We start from the raw sequence: 20,698 nt of genomic DNA on the forward strand, positions 1-20,698 counted from the left end.
TTATGGACATTTCATGCTTCATGCTGTAAGGCACAAAAATGTCTATAACAGTTGCCCCCTAAAGTATGAGGTCGTTTATCAGGTGAAATGCTTTATCAGGAGGATCCGAAGTTCATTCAATCGCTGAGAGGTGACCTGTAATAAAATACAATACAATACATTATTTTTCATTCTGATTTCATGATCTACCTGAGGCGGGCATTCCCATGCTCAGCTTTATAAATTCATTTTGGTACATAGAACAGACGATCGTCTGATGGTAGACTGATAATTCTCTGCTGAAATTATCATCCTTTGAGTAGGATGATCGTCTGCTGCAATGATGTACATGTCAAATGTCTTTATATTTCCTGAATATATATATCGCAGCCCGGATGGATGAAACTAGATCCGGGGTCTTCAAACTCGTTCGATCTTCACTCTAAGTACAAGTCGAGCCATGTGATAATTGCGCTGAAGTCGAACATGGAAAGACATCTCTTGATTACCGGTCAATGATGTAAACCATTAACAAGCGCGAGAGGAATCACCGATAATGATAATGACCCTCAAGGTACTGCAGTACAATTCACGTGGTGTGAATAAAGGACTTGGCGTCGAAAACCACGCAAAATCTTTTGGTCGAAGGTCATTGATGTATACCTGTCGCCGGAAGTGAGAAACTTGCCATTGAGGCATGCAAGCTTCAAAGTACTGAGGGGGTTGTTCCTAGATCAACTTCTTGGAGAATGAGCTGAAGTCGACAAGAAGCGATCCGTCAAAGGAGGGCCTTAATGAATCCCACATCAGTGACACGGAACAGAGCTAATGATTTTAGTGGAGGTGAAAACAATCTGTGACACATGATTTAGGGTGGCGGTCATGAATGGATGAAGGATAATGTATGGCAGTGGATGGGACACGGTTGACTCTTTCTTAACAACATCTCTTGAACATATAACGACACTGATGCGATGGATCGGTAGCATTACCCCAAATGAATGGTTTGGCAAGACCATGGTGATGAGACCGGTGAATGAAACAACCCAACCCGATGTGGTACGGAGGAAAAGTGTCATGTTCAAGAGCGACTTGCTACCATTAAAGGTTTGAGGTTCTCCCAATTTTTCCCCAGTCATTTCTGACCAATACCTCTTTATTTTTGTCAAGCTTGAGGAGGATAACATATGCTTGTTCTATAACCTGCCCTTCGGGCAAGCCCATCGCTATGTTTTAACGAGCCTAGCGATAGGGAAACTTGTTCTCGTCTAAAGACAAGTTTGTCGCTATTTAATCATTTTAACGAGTCTAACGACAAAGAAAACTCGGTCCTTTTCATTTTTAGAGAGTCTGAAAAGGTACAGAAAGTTAACTCCAAAATTCCTTTTTCGTCATCTAATCCCTTAAGTCCGAAAAAGTATAAAACAATACAGAAGGGATGAGTTTTCGATAACTTTAACGAGCCGAATAAAACAAGCGCTCGACCTTTTTGTGCAATAATCCCTCAGGTCCAAAAAGATTAAAATCTAGAGGAGGGATAGCTCTTCTGGTCACTTTAACGAGCTGGAAGGCCAAAACTCGGCAAACTTTTCATATTTTACGAGTCAGATGAAAAGAGCTTAAAGAAGACTCGTCTTTTGAGGAACGAGTGATAAACAGGGATAGCAACTGATTCCAGGTACAGGTTGGCATTTTCCAATCACAACAGTGTCACAAGGATGGCTAGGTGAAATCACTCTTCGCAGTTGTTCCTCAAAATGGGTAAACAATCATATGGAGGTGAACGATCGGCCAAATGACGGTGGAGGTGGTAGGTGCAAACACGACCAAGGCTTTTTATGGTTGATAAATTTACGATCACAGTGGTTATCTACCGGGATAGGTTCATTTTTTATTTAAAAATGAGCTTAAACTCTGGGGGAAACATTGCTCACTACTTTTATTTATTTTTTAACGAGCATGAAAACCGCGTTAAAACTGCTCGGATCTTGCGTTTATTTTTTAACGAGCATGAACTTTATGCTAAAACTGCTCGATTATACCAGTCATAAGATAAGAAATGTCCCCTGAGAGATCTCTATTTTTTAAGGAGTTTCATCTCACTAAGCTTTACTCCATATCCTTTCTTTATGCAAGTTCGGAAACGACTAATCCAAAAAACAGATAAATAATCGCTCTTTGCTTGCACTCCAAAAGGTTTGCATGCCCCCAGGTATAAAATATAATTTCAAGGCTGCCCCTCCTCCTTCCCACCTATGTTTTTCTTTGGGTGTTCACAGCTACTTGTTGTCTTGCCAGTCTAATGTTAACGATACTTGTCTTCTCGTTATTTTTAACGGGTCTTATGCGATACTTGTCTTCTCGTCAGCCCAACTTTTAACAGATTTTTCGCAAGATCGCAAGAGAACAGCTACTTGTGACAAGAGAGCAGCTACTTGCGACAAGAGAAGAACACTACTCAAAGACAAAACATTTGTGTTATGAGGGAGGCTTATCTCTTTCTGGTTACCCAAAGATTGTTTTGTTATTTTTTTCAACAAAACACTTCCTCGGCAATGTCTACCGAAATAGACAAGGGTGAATGACCTTTGTCAAACACGTAACTTTGACAAAAGAATCCTATTCCATAACAACCCCTCTTCCATCCACGAACGGGGTACGGACCAGTCATATTCTCTCGTGGAAATTTTATCTTATACCCATGGTTTTCTCTGCCCAAAGCAGACCAGGATGCATGCCCCCTGGGTTCCAGTCCCATCTTTCCGAATCACTCGCATTCATCGGGAAGAAGGACTGGGGGTGGAGACATTTCTGGATTGAATAGACCATTCAGGGTTGGTATGTGACTATTGGCGATGCGTGATCCCGGAAATGAAAGTTGGTCTACGAGCTTGACCATTCTTCCTTCGTGTGGAAAACACATTACTCTAAAGAGTGAGGAGACTATTGCCCCCATGCAATATATATAGTCTCGTCCAAGGAGTAGGTTATAATCCAAGGGTCCTTGAATGACCATCACGTTCATTTGAACGGTCTTCCCTTTCAATGTTATAGGCACATTGGGGAGGATCCCTAATGGTCGACTGGTTCCTTTATCAAAACCCGAGAGATTTCTTATCTCAGGCAAAAGCGCCGGGGAACCCAGTGCTTTCCAAGCAATAGAGGAAAGGATACTCACAGATGCCCCCTCATCAATGATAGTGCCAGCCATTACCATTTTGTAAATTTGGACTATGATTCTGAATGGTACACTGGCTGGCAACCGGGGTCTGCCTAGTTGGTTCCAATCAAAGGACACAACCAGGTTGCTTGGTGGTGGGACCGAATACACGGTCGGATATGACCCTAACGATGTTCCTTCCTGCGATAAAGGAATGGGCGCATTGCCCTGATGCTCATCAGAGTCTGTGTTGATGAAAAGAATCTGGATGGTGTCATCCTTATTCTCTTCGGTGAGGGTGTCATTTGAAGATGAATCTTCAGTGACGGTGTCATTTGACGATGAAACTTCTGAAGGAAGAACCGGGTCAACTGCCATTTCGACCTTTGGACTTTCGTCCGGTCTGGATTCAGTAGGTTCATTTTCAATGACTGACGCTTCAGCTGACCACTTGAGCGGGCCAGCTGTATTCTCAACCAACGAAGGACTTGGCACGAGTTTTTTGTATCCAGGAGGAAGTCTCAACGGTGAAACCGGACGATCTTCCAAAACTCTCTTCGCTTCGTCTAAGAAGGGACAACGGTGGATGGCATGATCGCCTTCACACAGTCTGCAGGGGGATCTTGCTCCCCCTCTTTGTCTTGAACCTTCACTTTCACTGGTTGACGGTAAGCATTCAACATGGCTATCAGAGGTTGATGCTCCCGAATTGTGCAAACGAGGGGACCAGTCCCTTAGTATCCGGGGAATACAGGGACAATCTCTATGGAAGCGGTCTCCTCTACATATGACACATGGTGATTTAGGCCCAGTCTGTGCTGTGTGTGGATTTTTGTCAGATGTCTTTTGCTTGCCCCCAGTCGCCTTAGGCTCCTTCTTCTTCTTCTCTCTTTTCTTCTTCTCCTTCTTCTCCATGGGAGCTTGGCTTTTGCCGGCTCTACCTTGCGAAGATGAAGGATTGGAGGAATAGTTATAGGAAGTAGAAGGCTGGTGGGTAGCTCTAGACTGATCTAACTGTTGACTCGACTGTTCAGGAACCATGGTGTTCTGAACTACATTGGTTGAGAATAGCCAAATTGGCAGGCCAATTGTCAGTCCTGGAAGCGACAATGTGGCCATGTGGGGCGCACCAACTTCTCCCCAAGAGGAGAAAGGACTAGGATTTCCATCTTGTGGAATTCCTTGGTTGGGGCGTTCCATGTTCTCAACCTACAGATCAACGCAGGAATAGGAGGTGATTATGTTCCGTTTAAAATAAATTTTATAACGACGCTTTAGACACAACTTGCTTTTTCACTTTTTAAGAGTCGAGAAAAAGCTAAAGATGACTCTAGTCTCCTTCGATGTTTTAACGAGCCCGAAGTGACAAATGCTCGGATGGACTTTTTCAGTTATAGAGTTTGAAAAAGGCCAAAAGAAACTGCTCTGGAGATCTAGGCAGAGGGTGTGCCAAACTTTTCGCAAAACCACAGAATACGTTTTACGGTACGGGTGGTCGATCTTCGTGAATGCTGTGTTCACTGCATTGCGATCAGTAGGGCGGCCGACACGGCTTCCTATGGATAAAGGCTTTGTTCCTATAGGGGTCTCCCAATATATATGCGACGGTACGTGGGAGCACAAGTCCGTATTGATACTTATCGCTTCACCGTGGAGGAATCACCCAACCACTCAACGCTAAGATATCACGTTTAACGACGCCGGAACACGTCTCTAGCTTAGACCTCTATGTGTTTGCGTTATGTTTCAATGCGTTGTTATGTAAATTCAATTCATTTTAAGTTGATCTTGTTTAGCAGTTTGCCTTTATGGATCACCACGAGATGTATAATACAACTTCCTAAATGCAGTCTAAGATGATAAGCAAGCTTTTCAATCTTTCAACTTTGAAAATCTTAACTACTGAGGGAAAAGAAAGACATCATCTTTTCACACAGATCATAGAGCACACACTAATGCACTTTTTCCTAAATCAACATGCAAACTGTCAAAATGCACATGCACAATGCAGGTATTTCTTTTCTGTTTCTTAATGTTGGTGTATTACAAAAAGAAAGCTGTTGTATAATTTTGAATTCAATTTCAAGTGAAAACAAACAAGCTTTGTCCAAAATCAAAAGACACCTTAAGATTTACTTGTTTCGACACTAGAAATATATAAATTCAAACCATATGACGAAAGCAAAAGCTCAATCAGCTATGAACGGCAAACAAACTAACTCTTAAGATCAAAACGACACTTATCACAGGTCTAGATCTAAGAGGCCACAGCAAGACTAGTTCACTTTCGTTATGGGAAACTGCAAATGATATAAGAAATACACAAAGAACAAATACAGTTTCTTTATACAACCGAGGCGGAATAGTGGTAAGGAAAAGTGGTTTCAGATAGGTTCTAACCTAATGAAATCTTCCATAAAATGTTAGTTGTGGCTAGACCCATTATCGAGCTAGAGGAATTGTTTGTGTCCGCACTCATAATTTTACTTCACCACAAATTGGCAACCATACTTGGGAGCCAATCCTTCTGTTTGTCTTGTTTGATATTTTATGATTTTGTGTGAACTTTTCTAGTTCCACTTTTTCCCTTTGGTTTTTTTCTTTTTCTTTGCTTATTGGTCTAAGTTTCAAGTTCATAGTAGCAAATCTAGTCCTAACATTTATTTTTTCTTGGCTCCCTCGCTCAGCACTCTTAATTCAGTGACAGGCGTGTCGATCAACGATATGCTGAGAAACAGTCGTTCTGATGTCCCCATAGCGTGTTAGAAAGTTATATATATTACAGAGCAATGGAACACATAAAATATTGCAGAAATATAAACACAAAAAATGCATAAAACAAGAGAGACACAGATATAGGTGGTTCACCCAGTTTGGGATACGTCCATGGAGAAACAACTAGTCCTTCCTTTTATATTATCCAGCAAATTGAAGAGATACAACCTACAACAGATCCGTTGTAACACCCTCTTCACTCTCAATCTCCTCTCTCTTCCTCACTCAGAATACATATATACATAGACGCAATACAATTCCCTCATATATAGTGAGGGGTTGCCTTCTAGGGAAAAAAACCCTAAACTAAACATAACTTCTACCGTCAGATCATCTGCCTAATGAATGGCCCAGATTGACTAGAAATTACTAGACTTTTACAAGGCAATTTTACATCTATTTTTAGCTTCGGGGGCACTGCCCCCGAACCCTCACTGAGGGACCACTGGCCCTCGGACCCCCCAGCTGGGGGGGATCGGCTGCCCCGAAGCCCTGCAGGGGAGACAAATGCCCCCTGCGTGGAGGGGTGTACAATCTTCCTGGGGTATTCATCCGGCTGAGACCTTTGAATACAGAAGATAATCAGGCTCCACACCCAACATGGTGGTTGTTGTCAGTTAGGAAGTCATGACGATGCCTGTAAGTGAAGATAAGGGTTTGTCCCCAATCTTGACGAGTGTGTTTTGGCCTCATGATTTCGACCCCGTAAGCCTTTTAGACCATTTTCTCCCTGACTGGAAAGTTGATTTTCATTTGTTTTTGTTTGCTTGTTTATTTGTCATATTTCCGCTTGCTTTCTTCAGTAATTAGGTGGTTAGTGGCACTAGGTCATCTAGATTGTCATCCATTCAGCTGATTGTGAACTCAATGAGTAGAGTTGTTGGTGCATTTACTCCTTGCATTTTGTTTATGGTCTTGTTATGGCTTTGACCTCCATTACACAAGTTTGAAAAGTTTTCATTTGCTTATCTAAATGTTTCTTTTCTGGCATGGATCATAGTGCTTGCCTTGTTTTTGGTAAAGTCGGTGCTTCATTAGTTTGAATGAGTTTCTCTTTTCATGTTTTTGTTTACTTGAAGAGCTAATTGTCTCGAAAATTTTTTCATTGAAGTGTTGTATGTGAAAAATTCATTTCATCATTTCATGCAAAAGTATGAAATTCTAATTTGTTGCATTAGTATGCTATGGTATTCAGCATCGTTAAAGACTAGGATTGCATTGGAATTTGAAACAAAAAAGAACTCTTTTTTCTTTTAGAAGGACTGTTAGAAATGTAATTTTTCAGGAAACTAGGAGTTGGAATGTATTTTTCATTAGTTTATTTCCTCAAAAGTGAAGTAGTGGAAAATCATTTTTCTTTCAGTTGCTTGGTTGTTTGCATTTGATTTTGTGTTCTCTACCCTCTCTAGTGTAGACAATTCATCAAATTGAAAGGGTCTTGTCTCATTTAGTTGCATTTATTGTTTTTCGAGTCACATCACTAAGGCCTGAAAACTGAGACATAACTCAAGATAAACTTTAAAATGAACTCAATTAACCTAAGGTGCATTTGAAATCTAACTATCATATCTAGAAGGTCTAGGCTAGAGACGTGTTCTGGCATCCTTAAACCTAGCAGCTGTCATTAGCTTCGGCATTTGAAAATGCTATTACAGATTTGTGCTCCTCGTACCATCGAGTATATAACCTGAGACCCCTCTAGGTTGCAATCCTTTATTCATAGGAAGTTGATTTAGTCGCCTTGCAAACGTGATACACCGAACACAATATTCAGGGAGATTGCCTGCCCATACTTCTTGGTTCGCCAGGAGGTATTCTAGAGTTCATAGTTGCCTGGTAATCCTTTTCACCTAGGTCATCCAGAATAGTCATTTGATATTTTTGACTCATTAAAATTAGAAGATCATTCGAGTGCTTGTCCTTTCAACCTCGTTTCCAATCAAAAGCAATAGAGTCATCTTTGTTTCTTTCTCTACTCTTAAAAATGAAAGAGCACCAGTCTATTTATGCGTCTCAATAAACTGATTTCCCACGATCTGATAACATCATGTTAGCCTTTTCTAGACCAAATCGTGCATTTCCCTTAAAGAAAATTTTAAAGCCTTGAAGTTTATCTCTCTCTTTTCTTGTTAATTAAGACAAGGTCATCATGGATGAACCATCTGGTTCACCTATTTCCTCTTCCTCTCCTATGTCTGAAATATTTCCTGAGGAGCTATTTGCTGAATTACTAGAGTCACTCGAGGACCAATATGTTGAACTTGGGTTGTGTCATATTCTTTCCATGACTAGCCCACGTAGGGATGGAGGGTGTTGTTGGGAAAAGTATCCAATACGGAATGACCCTATCCCACTCTAAGGGTGATAGTACCTCAACAACAATCGAAGCAAAGCTATCTAAGATTTCTTCTTTATGAAAGTAAAATAGGGGAGAAAGTGATCCACTAACCGATGTCTTTCGCTAATGGTTGATCCAATCTTCTCTCCTTGCTGCTTGCTCCTAGCTCCTTGCTCTTTCACTGGCCCAGCTACACCAAGATCCTGCAAAATGGCAAGAGAGGGAAACTACAAGAAGCATACATTCATAATTGATTCAAGGATTAGAATAAATCAAATACACAAGTATAACAATACACCATTGAGACACATGCATATAGAAGAACCTCAAATGCTTTATTAATGGAAGAAGTAAAGTTCAGGAAGTGATACAACCATAAAAGGCCCAATCCAGCATCACCTCCCAGCAGAAAGAAATCTCCTCTTCACCTCCTTTAAAGCAAATCACCCAATAGTTCTAAACTCAAACCAACAGCACTTCCTTACATTCACAAGATTCCAGCCTCCCTAGACCTCATGAGAGAGCTCTATATATAGGAGTTTTGGAGAAAGGGTGAGTCAGCTTGAAGCTGGCATGAAGCTGACTAGTGTCCTCTCCCACTTCAGTTATTCTTCAGTTCTTGAGTCCACTTGGAGGTTCTTGCTTCCACTTGGAGATCTAGACCCTCTTACTCATCACCAGTCGAATTCCTTGATCCAAGTGTCATTTTGGAAGCTTCCTGGGCATTGACACCTTGAGGAATGACTGTGCCACATGTCCCAACTCGCCCAGCGCAGGTAGCCTTCTTTGCAGTTGACATTCAGCGTAGGTAGACAGTGGAGCAGTTGACATTCAGCGCAGATGCTCAGTGGAGCAGTTGACATGATCCAGAATTAGCTTGTTTTTGAGTGTTTTCAGGTGGAGAACTGCTATTCAGTGCTGTGGTTTGCTGACCTTGTTCCTCTAGGGGTAGGAACAACATGTTTAGGAACTTTGGATCCCTTAGATTATGGACATTTCATGCTTCATGCTGTCAGGCACAAAAATGTCTATAACAGAGGGGGGGTAGAGCCCCCCCTTTGCTGTGCCGATTGCATAGCTGGGGGGTCATAGGGGGTTTGATGGGTGCAAGTAACCCCACTATATGGTGTCTGGGGCAGCATCCTGGAAAATTTTGGTTTTGGAACCTATGTTAGGTTGGGTGGACCCACCTATGGTTTTTTGCATGATTTTCGCACATGTTTTCTGGACGCGATGGTTTTCGGTCCATGGTTTTCGATGCGATGGTTTTCAGTCCATGGTATTGGATGCTTTGGCATGTATAAATATGTATTGTAACATTGAAAGGAACATAATGAAAAATCAAGCTGGTAGTCCCAGTTTTGGGATCCAGTGGGAAAATCTCTGTGTATATGTGTTTTATGTGTTATGCTCTCGCGTTATTTATATTCTGTGTTTTAGAATTCGTATGCAGGTAATTTTTGTATGGGGTTAAAACCTACACTGAGCATTAAACCTTTGTCATCTCACCCTTCGACTAATTCAGATACTCGATCACCTGCTGATCTTGGCCTGGAATCTTCGGACAATCCCATTCAAACTCCTGAGAGTTCACTGACCACTGACGGTCAGCTTGTACTAGTTATCTATCCTCTGAATAATTTATTTGACCCTGTTGTATTATCACCGTAGCATCTGTACAGTCTGTACGATCAGTTGGGTGCTCCTTTGGAATTATACCCTCGCACTTCTTCAGTCGTTCATCATCGTTTGTTCCCAGATATGGAACCCGAAGGCAACACTCCAGTCACCTCTCCGGAGGAGTCATAAGTTTCTACTCCACACGCTGTCGAGGAGGGAGAACATCCTTTTCCTCCTGAAGGTTTCCCCTATATAGGGAGCATTCCCATAAGTGTGTATCGAGAATTGCTACCTAATTATGTGTCTTTGGCATAGTTGGTTTCACGTACAGCTAGTGCCTCATCACTTTACCATAACCCTGTTTGGGCATCTGGCGCCATGCCTGCTACATGTCCATTCATTGCAAACTCAACCTCCCAACAGGTTGTTACCTCAGCCCCAGTGCAACCCACTGTTCCGAACCCTCTTCTATCGTCTGTCCCAGTCACCCATCCGGTTCAACCGACGGTCTTGAGGAATGTCTCTATCAGTTTCTCCATCCCTCCGGTCAGTGGCCAAGCTGTGCCACCAACTGTGGGGTAGAATCGAAATGTTTCTAGTGTTTTAGGTGCCACACATGTGACTGGCTCACAGGCTCGCATGCTTGGTATGAACCAGCCTTCTTTTGGTGTTATTCAAAACCCTGCTGATCCTACTGGCTTGGGGAATGTCCAGTACCAACAGGTTCAAAATCCTATTGATCTGTCTAGGTCAAGCAATTTCTAGTATTAGTAGCCTTATGAGGCTCCTTACATTCCATATGATTCCCAAGGAATGGTTAATCAACCTTACACCCTTCAGTCTGGGTAGTACGTTCAGCGTGGCTAATCCACTTTCTATGGTGGCTATGGCCAGATTAAGTCCTAGAATTTTTTGGGCACTATTCAAGTACCCTTGCAATAGTAAGGACAACATCTACAATAATAAGGGAAACCTTTGTTACCGTAAGGGCAACCTTTGTTGCAGCAAGGGCTATCTACGCAACAACAAGGGCAAATGATCCCACAACAAGGTTAGCTGCAACAACCATAGGGGAAACCCTTTCAACAGTTGCAACAAACTATGTAGCAGTAGATGCACTATGCCCCGTAAACCTCCCTGCCCATGTCCTCGTAAGGCGAACCTCTGTAGCCCCAAGGAAAAAATTTTCAACTGTGAGGCCAACCCTTGTAGTAGTAAAACCAACCCGGGTAGCAGCAACCCTTGTATACATATCAATAGGGTAAACCCTTGCAAGGGCAAGGCAAGGGTCAAGTCCTCTAGTAGCAGTCCTAAAATCCTAATGTCCTAGGTCAACAGGGCCATAATCCTTTTGGCCAAGGGCAGCAGGTACAAAACCCTAATGTCCTAGATCAACAGGTACAAAATCCTTTTGGTCAAGGGACGTAGGTACAAAATCCCTATGTCCAAGGACAAAAAGTGTATAATCCTTACACTCAAGGACACTAGGTCCAAAATCCTGTTTTTCAGGGGCAATAGGTTTACCGCCCCTATGTTTAACGACAATAGGTACAATACTCATATCTCCAAGGTCAATAGGCTCAACATCCTCTTAAACCATACGTTGCTTATTAGCAAACTATGACTGGATATTTTCAAGGTATTCAAGGTCAAAATCCTCCCTACAGCCAAGGTAACTCACAATGGGGGCAGCATCAAATGCCATATGGCCAAAATCCCCCACCATGGGGCCAAAATCCTTACCAATAGGGATGGGCTCCTCCACTTGGACCCGCTTACCGACCTCCAATGCCTTTTAATACTAAATTTCCATTCTTGGCCACAGTAGAGTTACCAGATGTGTCTCGCCTTATGAATGATCCAATTCTTCAGTAATCATACTGGCGTCCGACTCTGTCCAAGATATTGAGCGATTGTATGAAATTCAATGGGAAAGAAAAACAAAATCCTCGAGCCCACGTGATGACATATCACCTCTCATGCTCTTTGAATTCTTACGTTGACAATTCCATTCATCTTTGTCTTTCCCACCAACCCTCACAGGTGTTGTAGCCAAGTGGTACATCGAGCTTCGTCGAAGTACTTACCATGACTTTAACTCCTTAGCCATGGCTTTCCTCACCCATTTCCAACTTCTGTTTCACTATGAAATTGGCACCTATTTTCTCACATCGCTTAAGTAAGATACTGCTATACACATCTCCTATCACATCCATGAATGGAGACGTAGATATCGCCTGATCAAATTCGAGATTGCTGATCAATTGCTCACAAAATGGTTCACTAAGTCATTCGTGGCCCCAATTTCTTGTGATATAGCCATGGGTAGGTGCATTACTGAAGAACAAGCCATTGCTCGTGCCTAGTACTTAGATCTCATTTACTCTCAGTCTAGTACTTTGTATGAGTTATTACTAGATGCTCTGTGGCTATCATCCGATCCCACGACATCGAAGTCACGCGCTACAACTCCTGTTGATGGAGTCATTGGTTCAGTGTCCCAAACCCCTGCTAAATCTTCTTCCAAACAAAAGTCGATCTTGAATGTTGTTCCCAATAGTTCTTCAAAAAATCCACCAAGCCCTAGTAAAACGTTAGAGGTCCATGCTGTTGAGTCTACCACAATGGACAAATCCTCGACAGGTAAGAAGAAAGGCAAAGGCAAGGGTAAAGTTGATGCCCAAAAATAGGGTCGTCCTAAATATTCTGCTCGTGAATCTTCACAATGGAAACCTAAGTATACGTGCCTCATTTGTGAGGGGGATCACTATACCAAGGATTGTCCCTAACAATCTGAAGTTAGTCGTTTGCTCAAAGGGACCCCCGTTGTCCTAAAAGAGCGATTTTTGTCTTAGCATACCCAAATGGTAGACCAACCTCAATCATCTACTTCCTCAGGATCTCAGGTGTTCATGATGAATACACCTATTAATGTGGCTACTAGATCAAAATATTAGCAAACTCCTCCTTTGACAGTTGGGAAAGAGAAGGAAGCCACCCCTTCTTCTTCTGCCCCGAGTTTTGGCCCTCTTCCTATCGAGTGCCCTAACCCTAATTCCACTATATGACCACCCTCTCGAGGTGTGTTAAGGAAATTCACGTACAATCCTAATGCCCGAGCCGCTCAGCACTATAATATTGTTCAGGATTTGGCTCAGGTTCCGTCAGCTATGTTGGCTCTTGAGGTGCCCCAAAGCTTCCCATCATAGCGAAAATCTTTGCTGTTTGCTATCGGGGGTATTGAGCCTATCGATTCCAATTTGATATGTTTTTATCTAGACAACCATGTTCCACACTTGCTTCATCAGATTGCCTTTCTCATTCAAGTAATCTTTAAATAGAAGACCATCCACTAGACTGTCATTGATGAAGGTGCTTCCACCTGCACCATGTCAATGACATGCGGGAAGACCATTGGTTCTCTTGCTTTGAACCAATCCCTGAACACTTTGGAAGCTTTCGATGGTTGTGATTCACGACCCTTCAGTGTCTTACCCAACCTTTCAATTACTCTGGAAAGCAAGATAGTGCAAGTCGAGGTAGAGATTGTTGACACTAATCTCAATTACAATCTTCTACTCAGCTGGAGCTGGACCCATGCTACGCATGTTGTAGCCTCCTCCCTATTCCGTGTGATTCTTTTTCCACATCAAGGGAAGATTGTCATTGTTGACCAGTTGTCCTTCTTTAGCTCTTCCTCCTTAGATGGCAATGTTCCATACGTCAAGCAAACTACTGCTCCCTACAAGAGTGTGGGGGCAGGTCTTTTCAAAGATTCTGCCTTAATGGGGATTTTTCTGCTCCCACATCCTTTTGTTGCCTTTGTTAACATGGTCTTTGTAAAATCTGATCCTTGGATCATACCTTCACCAGATCTTGTTAATACCTACGGCAAGGTTATGCCACTTAGTCCTACCAAAATTGATTATGTGTAAATTGTTTCGGCCTCAAGTTCTGCATCCTCTGATTCTTCTATTTCGACGACCTCTCTCGATACCTATTCTCAATCCCCATGGCTTGGCACTTTGGAATCTCTTTATCCCTTAGCCGAGACTTTTCTTTCTAATGAAAGTATCATGGAAGTAATGTCTCTAGAGGAACCCCTATGGAACAATACTCATCATCGTTCCTCGTTCCTGCCTAGCCTGGCGGTCATGTCTATGTGTCTTGAGTGGTTCTCCTCTCAGCTGGCTATTTTCGTGACAATTTAAACTGAGGGAACCTTTATCCCTTCATGGATTTAGGGTTTTTGTCCCTCCCCAAGTTTTTACTGATTGCCCATTATTGTAATGGGGTTTCCATCTGAATCGTAACCCTCCCTCACCTAGGGGGCATAGGGGAAAAAGCCTTATCCAAGTTCTACTCTATTGTTTGGGCAAGTCGATGCTTACTCATCATGTTAACGGTAAAACTCTGGTGGTCATTTGCCTTGATCGATTACCCAAGTCCGAGCATGGAATCTCTCAAGATGTATTATGCTTAGGTCATCTTCCATGGTTATTTATGTACATTAGTGTGTCATTCATTTTTGTGTAGTGTGGTTTGGTGTGTTAGTTTTCAAATAGATTTCTTGTTTACTATTTTTTCCTTGCTTTGCAATTGTCTGTGACTCCCCACATCGGTTTTGTTGATGGTGCTTACCATAGTACCCGGAACCTATCATCCATGGCATGGGTTATTTATGATCCCAACAGTGAGTTGATTGATCTTCAAGGTATCTGTTTAGGTCACAAAACTAACAACATTGTTAAATACAATGCGGTCATCGAACTGTTGTCATAAGCCATTTCTCTTGACATTCGAGAGTTGGTTGTCAACCTAGATTCATAGCTTGTTGTCCTTCAACTCAACGGGGAATATTCCGCCAGAAACCTTCAAATATTGAGAATGTATCTCTGTATTCATCTATTGGAAAGTCATTTTGATTACATTACGTATCATCATATTCCTAGACTCATGAATACATTGACAGAGGCATTAGATAATTATGTGTTGGATAGACATTTATGAAACATGTGAAAATATAAAACAAATCATCTGTACCATAGTAAGAAAGAAATACAACATATATCTATCTATCTATCTATCTATCTATCTATCTATATATATATATATATATATATATATATATATATATATATATATATATATATATATATATATATATATATATATATATATATATATATATAGATAGATAGATATATATATATATCTATCTATCTATCTATCTATCTATCTATCTATATATACACACACACACACACACACACACACACACACATATATATATATAGATATGGTGACAATATTTGATACATTGAAACCCCAAAAAAATAATATGTGTTTCCAAAATAACATTGGCGCCTCGCAGGCCTCAAAAAATGTAAATGCTAGACCTAGGAACTAATCAGCATGGTGGTCGTGGTAGCATGACACGGCTCGTGCAACACAAGTCAGTAATCGGCGAACCCGATCCGATACTCCCACAGTGTGTCTCTGGTACTGGCGAGGAATGTCTCCCACCCGATCATACTCTGGGATACCATGAGTCAACCCCTCAAGATTCCTCATGAACTCCTCCATGTTGTCACTCCCCTCCTAATAAGGAGAAAGAGCATCAACAGGGTGGCCAACACACCTGGCTATTGGGGACATCCCAACAGGGCGCTCTGGTCCAACGTCTGCATCAACAAAGTGAAAGGTTATAAACACATATATCTCAAGAAACAATTAAAAAAACACAAAATTAAAAAATTGATTTTTTACCTTCATCGTCAAAGTCCTCTCCATCTGGTAGTGGCATGTCTGGATCTCCACAAAAGTTAGTGCCACTTTATGGCCAGTCTTCCACGACGATCTTCTGTCATTGTAGCCATCAAAAGAAGGCAAGCTTGTACGACATGTACTGGGCCCCAGTGATCATGGGCATGAAACGACACCAGTGGGCCATCCATGGGTCGCGTGGTATGGGAGGATCTACCTCAGTCCATCTGGTACTAGCGAGGACAGTCCTGTGATGAAATATATATCCGAAGTTTCTAACTCTAGCTCCTGGTCACCAATGATGAATATCTCCCGATTTATGTCCCAGAGACTAATCAGGTATTGAAGAAACTTAGGTTGGGCCCGCATCCCTGGCGTGAGAAATAATTTGAGGAACCCACAGGCCCTCAAAGCTTCCAGGCAATTTGGATCATTTAGTGCCTCGGTGTCCACATCCTCATGTTCATGTTCTTTCTAGTCTACCATTTTCAGCGATTCTTTCCTGCAAAAAACCATATATTTAAGTCAGTAATCATTTTTGACCCATAAATTTCAAATTCCAATGGTGGTTTTAAGGGGTAATATGTTTCTTTCCCTATTCATGGCACTGGCGTGCCTATTTTAAAAACAATTGTGCCAATAGTGTGATATGTTGTGTTACTTACCCTCGGATGGCGCGATTCCATGCTGGGAAGTTGTGTCGACTAAGGGTGAACTTTTTTTAATAAATCCTCCCTCAAAATTCCCAAAAATGGTTAAAAACATGAATAAATGGTATGAAAATGAAGCCTAGGTCTTTGACTCTTACGTGTAACTGGCAGCTCGACGAATGACTTCCCGGATCTCACACAATCTGTTCAGAAACAATTAGGGAAAAAGTGAGCAAAACATATTTCACAGCAAGGTAAAATAGTAAATGGTAAAAAATATTTACGTTTCCTCCATTTTATTTGGTTTTTCATGAAATATTATGTTTTTGTAAATATTTTGACTTATTTTGCCTCAAAAATTGGATAATGAACTTTACCTTTTTTTCACAGCGATAAGTGATGGATGTTCGACGATGATGTTGAGTCACGTTTCAACTCTTTTCTCGATTCATAAAACTTATATGAAAAGATTGCCGAGTATTTTTCCTTTTTGACTCGTAAAAGAGAATAAAAATGGGGGGTCCGCTTTCAAGATCTTTTCCGACCCTTTAAAAGTGAAAAGATAATCGAGCTCTTGTCATTTTGAACTTATTAAAGGATGTGAAATGTCATGCGCCCAGTATAAGTTTACCCTTTTTTCGAGTTGGGAGGCACAATTTACGAAAAAGGTACTACCTGACTGAAATGGTCAAGCAGTTCTCTCAAGTATCGTTTTCTACCTTTTCGGGCTCGAGAGACACAAATGTATGAAAAGGGACCATGTGGAGTTTTCTTTCCCGTGTCTTTTTCAAACTCTCTAAACATGAAAAAGTACCAAGTTACACCTTTGTCGGACTCATTAAAATATTAAATGACATCGGATTTGTCACCATGATGAACATGAGCTTCTCCTTCCTAAGGCTCATTAAAATTCCTAGGTCGGATTCATCCAAAGGACGAACTTACAGTGAAATCATATGCTATCCCCTTCAAGCTTGTAATTAAAAATAATTGGGGCACCTACCATAAATCGTTGGAAAAAATTTGGAAATCTAATCAATTGTGTCGACAGCACACTCTTGAACATGATACTTTCTATTTCGTGTTAGCTTTGGATATCCTCTTTTGTATCGTTGAACTTCCTGGGTTGGGCCATTCATTTTTGCCTTCCATTTGATCTTTTCCACCTCGTCATGACCACAGATCTTATGGATCCAAAAGCTGCCAAACTTCCTGTTATCACCTAGAACTATAAACACATGTATATAATCTTTTGTCCAAGTTCACTGTCAAAAAATTGGTGTCAAATGGTTTTTGTCCTATGTTTTTTTTACTTAGGGGTCAAGTTTTGAAGGGGTTTGATGTGAATCATTCTCTAATCCTATTGGTCATCCTCCATCATGAGTGCAAAAGCCATGTCTTGTCTTGTTCATGTCACCGGTCCTTTCCGTATTTTCGCAGCGCAGTCTCATTGGTTAATTTTGCAGCGTAATTATTGTTTAGCCATTTCGCAGCGCGTCAGCATCCAGCCGTTTCGCAGCGCATTTTGCCAATTTATAACTATCTGCGCTACGAAATCGCGGATTCGGGCGTTTCGCAGCGCAGATTCCTAAAAGGGTCACGTCTGTGGATGAGTCATTGTTTCCGTCCGGTCATGTCAGTGGGCATACCTTCCCAAACACTCATGAACCATCACTCCACCAATAGATTTGCATGCATGCACATAAATATTATTCAAATGGGTTTAACCGTGCATAGATTCTTTATGATGTTTGTAAATGATGCATAAGTGACCAGCCTGTCCGATGAGGTATTTGAATTTTCAAGCAAGCTCGAGTTTTTTCAAGGGAGCCTGATTACAAGTGAGCCCGCGTTCAAAAGAATTGAATTATCTTTTGAGTTGAAGCTATTGGAAATTGACTGTGCGGAAATTTCAAAGGCAAAATGGAGCAGAAAGAAGTTGAAATTGATAGGGTAGGTAGGTAGGAAATTGCAAATAAGCTCAAGGTTGACTGAGCATTTTTTTTTCAGTAGATGTAGTTTTCTTTCTCCTATAGTGATCATCCAGCTAAAGCCCGAGGTGAAGGCCCAAGGAACTTAAAGAAGGTGTTTGTCAAATAAATTTTATAAGGCACTGGAACTGCAGGTTCTTAGTGTACCACAAGGGCACACTATCCCAAGTGGAGCCACTATTATCACCTAGAACTATAAACACATGTATATAATCTTTTGTCCAAGTTCACTGTTATCACTGACAAAATTTCAAAGCCAAATGTCTGCAAATAAGCACATGTTTTTTTTAGCAGTTTCGCAGCACTACATGTTTAGGTGGTTTCGTAGCGTGCTACGAAATTGGGAATTTGTTCGAGTTTTCAGTGGAGGCCAAAATCCTAGCATGCCTATTGTACAGAAGTTCTGCTTCCCTCCAGAAATGCAGATGAGAGCAGTGACAATGATTTCAAGGAAGCGGTGGTCTCTGCAATGTCTAAACTTTTGCACTCAAATCTTTTGCAGGCATTAAGCTCAAATCTTTTGTAGGGAAAGTATACCTACGTTTTGAACCGCCTTCAGGGCATTTTAGAACCAGCCTTTTCCAAGCCTCGCCTTGTGCTACTCCCCTATTTTTGTCTGCATATCCCTTTATTAAAAGATGCATATGAAAGAAAGATGGCCTTTTTGGATAGTACATTATCAAATAAGCTTTCTGCAACTTCTTTTCAGAACTATTTTCATGGGAGGGCTATCAATAGTAAAAGACAGGGTACAAGTGCGAGTGCATTTTTAGAATTTGGAATTTCTACGAAACCTTGAAAAACAAGTAGAAGAAGACTGGTCGACAGTTGCAGGTTTACTTGAGGAAATACAGAGTAGCATATTTTCAAAGAAACAGGCTTTGATGAAACAATGGGATGGCACTCTGCAAGCGAAGTGAGTGGAAGGCTCAATGAACCTAGGAGTTCTCATACTGCACATGAACCTGAAAGAGTTGAACCAAGAATATCGCGAGCGGACACCGGAAGAAGCTACGAGTCTTACAGAGGAATACTTAATATATATTTTACTTCTTAAAAAAAGAAACATGGCACTATGTGGTGGATTACGCATTCCCAGGTTGAAATCCAGTTACCAGCAAGTAACCCCTCCACAATCTGCTTGTGGTTTTCAATGTCAGCACAACGTTAATCACCGGACAAAGTCGCAGATGGCAGTAAGTTTCATTGGGTGGATATTTCTCTGTCGTTGTTCTTTCCATTACATTACAGATATAAAAGATGACATTACTGAAAGATAGCTGCAGCTGCTCGACGGGGATCATATGATAGTGCTGGTGTTGGGGGTCATGCTTCAGGAGTGGTTGCAACTGAGCAGATGAACAATTTGGTTACTAATTTAAACATGCTTGAACAAATTGTCAGCTCTGAAATGAATCGCATATTCATACGAAGCCAAAAGTGTGAACGTAAGGCAAATGTGAATAATTTATTGCTTCGTTCAGGTGTTAAGACAATATAAAGCGGTGTGTGTCCTTGTGGGGTGGAATCAAGATGCGCCACCTGATAACACAAAGTCATATCAGTCGTTGTGTTTAATTGAAGCAAGAGCTAAACAAGAAGAACTTATTTTATGGCCCCCATTAATTATTGTAAATATTCATACATAGAAACCTCTGGGCGATATGTGTCAATACAAGGGTTTATATGGGAGCACCGCTTTCATATCATGGCTGAGGTCTATACAAATGGGCCGGTGGAGATTTATTTCTCTATTTTCGCTGAGGGTGAAACTGATTATTGGCAGGTGGCAAATTCAAGGATGATCCCAACAAGAAGTGGATTGAGGATTTTTCACAACCACATAAGGGATTGCGTTCTTTAGCTGAACATGCTCCACATGGATATAGGAAGAAAACACTTTTCGAAGCACTTATTAAGCACACTGTTCCACTGTTACGGGCAACATGGTTCATTAAAATTACATATCTTCATCAGGTTCGTCCTCTGTCAATTGGAATTTCTGCAGGAGGCCAAGACAAGACGCAGGCAAACTTGTGGAGTTGTGGACAAAGGATGTTATAGACTATTTCCAATACATTCTAGATGAATCCTGTCAAAATGATGGCACTGTTTCAACACTATACAATAGAGAGAGCTCGCAAATGCTCTTGGGTGTATCTGGTCAACATCAAGGAGGTGACTCTTCCCAAACAGCTACTGACAGTGAGGAGCCATCCTTGTATACTAAATGGTGTTTTATGGTGCAAAATCATACATTGGCATTATGCAGAAGGGTTACTCCAACGTCCTCAAGTCATTGATTGGGTTCTTGGTATGGAGGGTTTTGTTCAAGGTGTTGGCAAAGGTATAATTGAAGTAGCAGTGGAAAGGATGCCTGATGAGCAACTACTGATCTGTATACCAGTTACTCAAGTTA

Source organism: Pinus tabuliformis, chromosome 3_2, assembly GCF_031772625.1.
Source record: "Pinus tabuliformis cultivar Carrire ecotype Pingquan chromosome 3_2, CPIR1, whole genome shotgun sequence".
Classification (NCBI taxonomy): Eukaryota; Viridiplantae; Streptophyta; class Pinopsida; order Pinales; family Pinaceae; genus Pinus; species Pinus tabuliformis.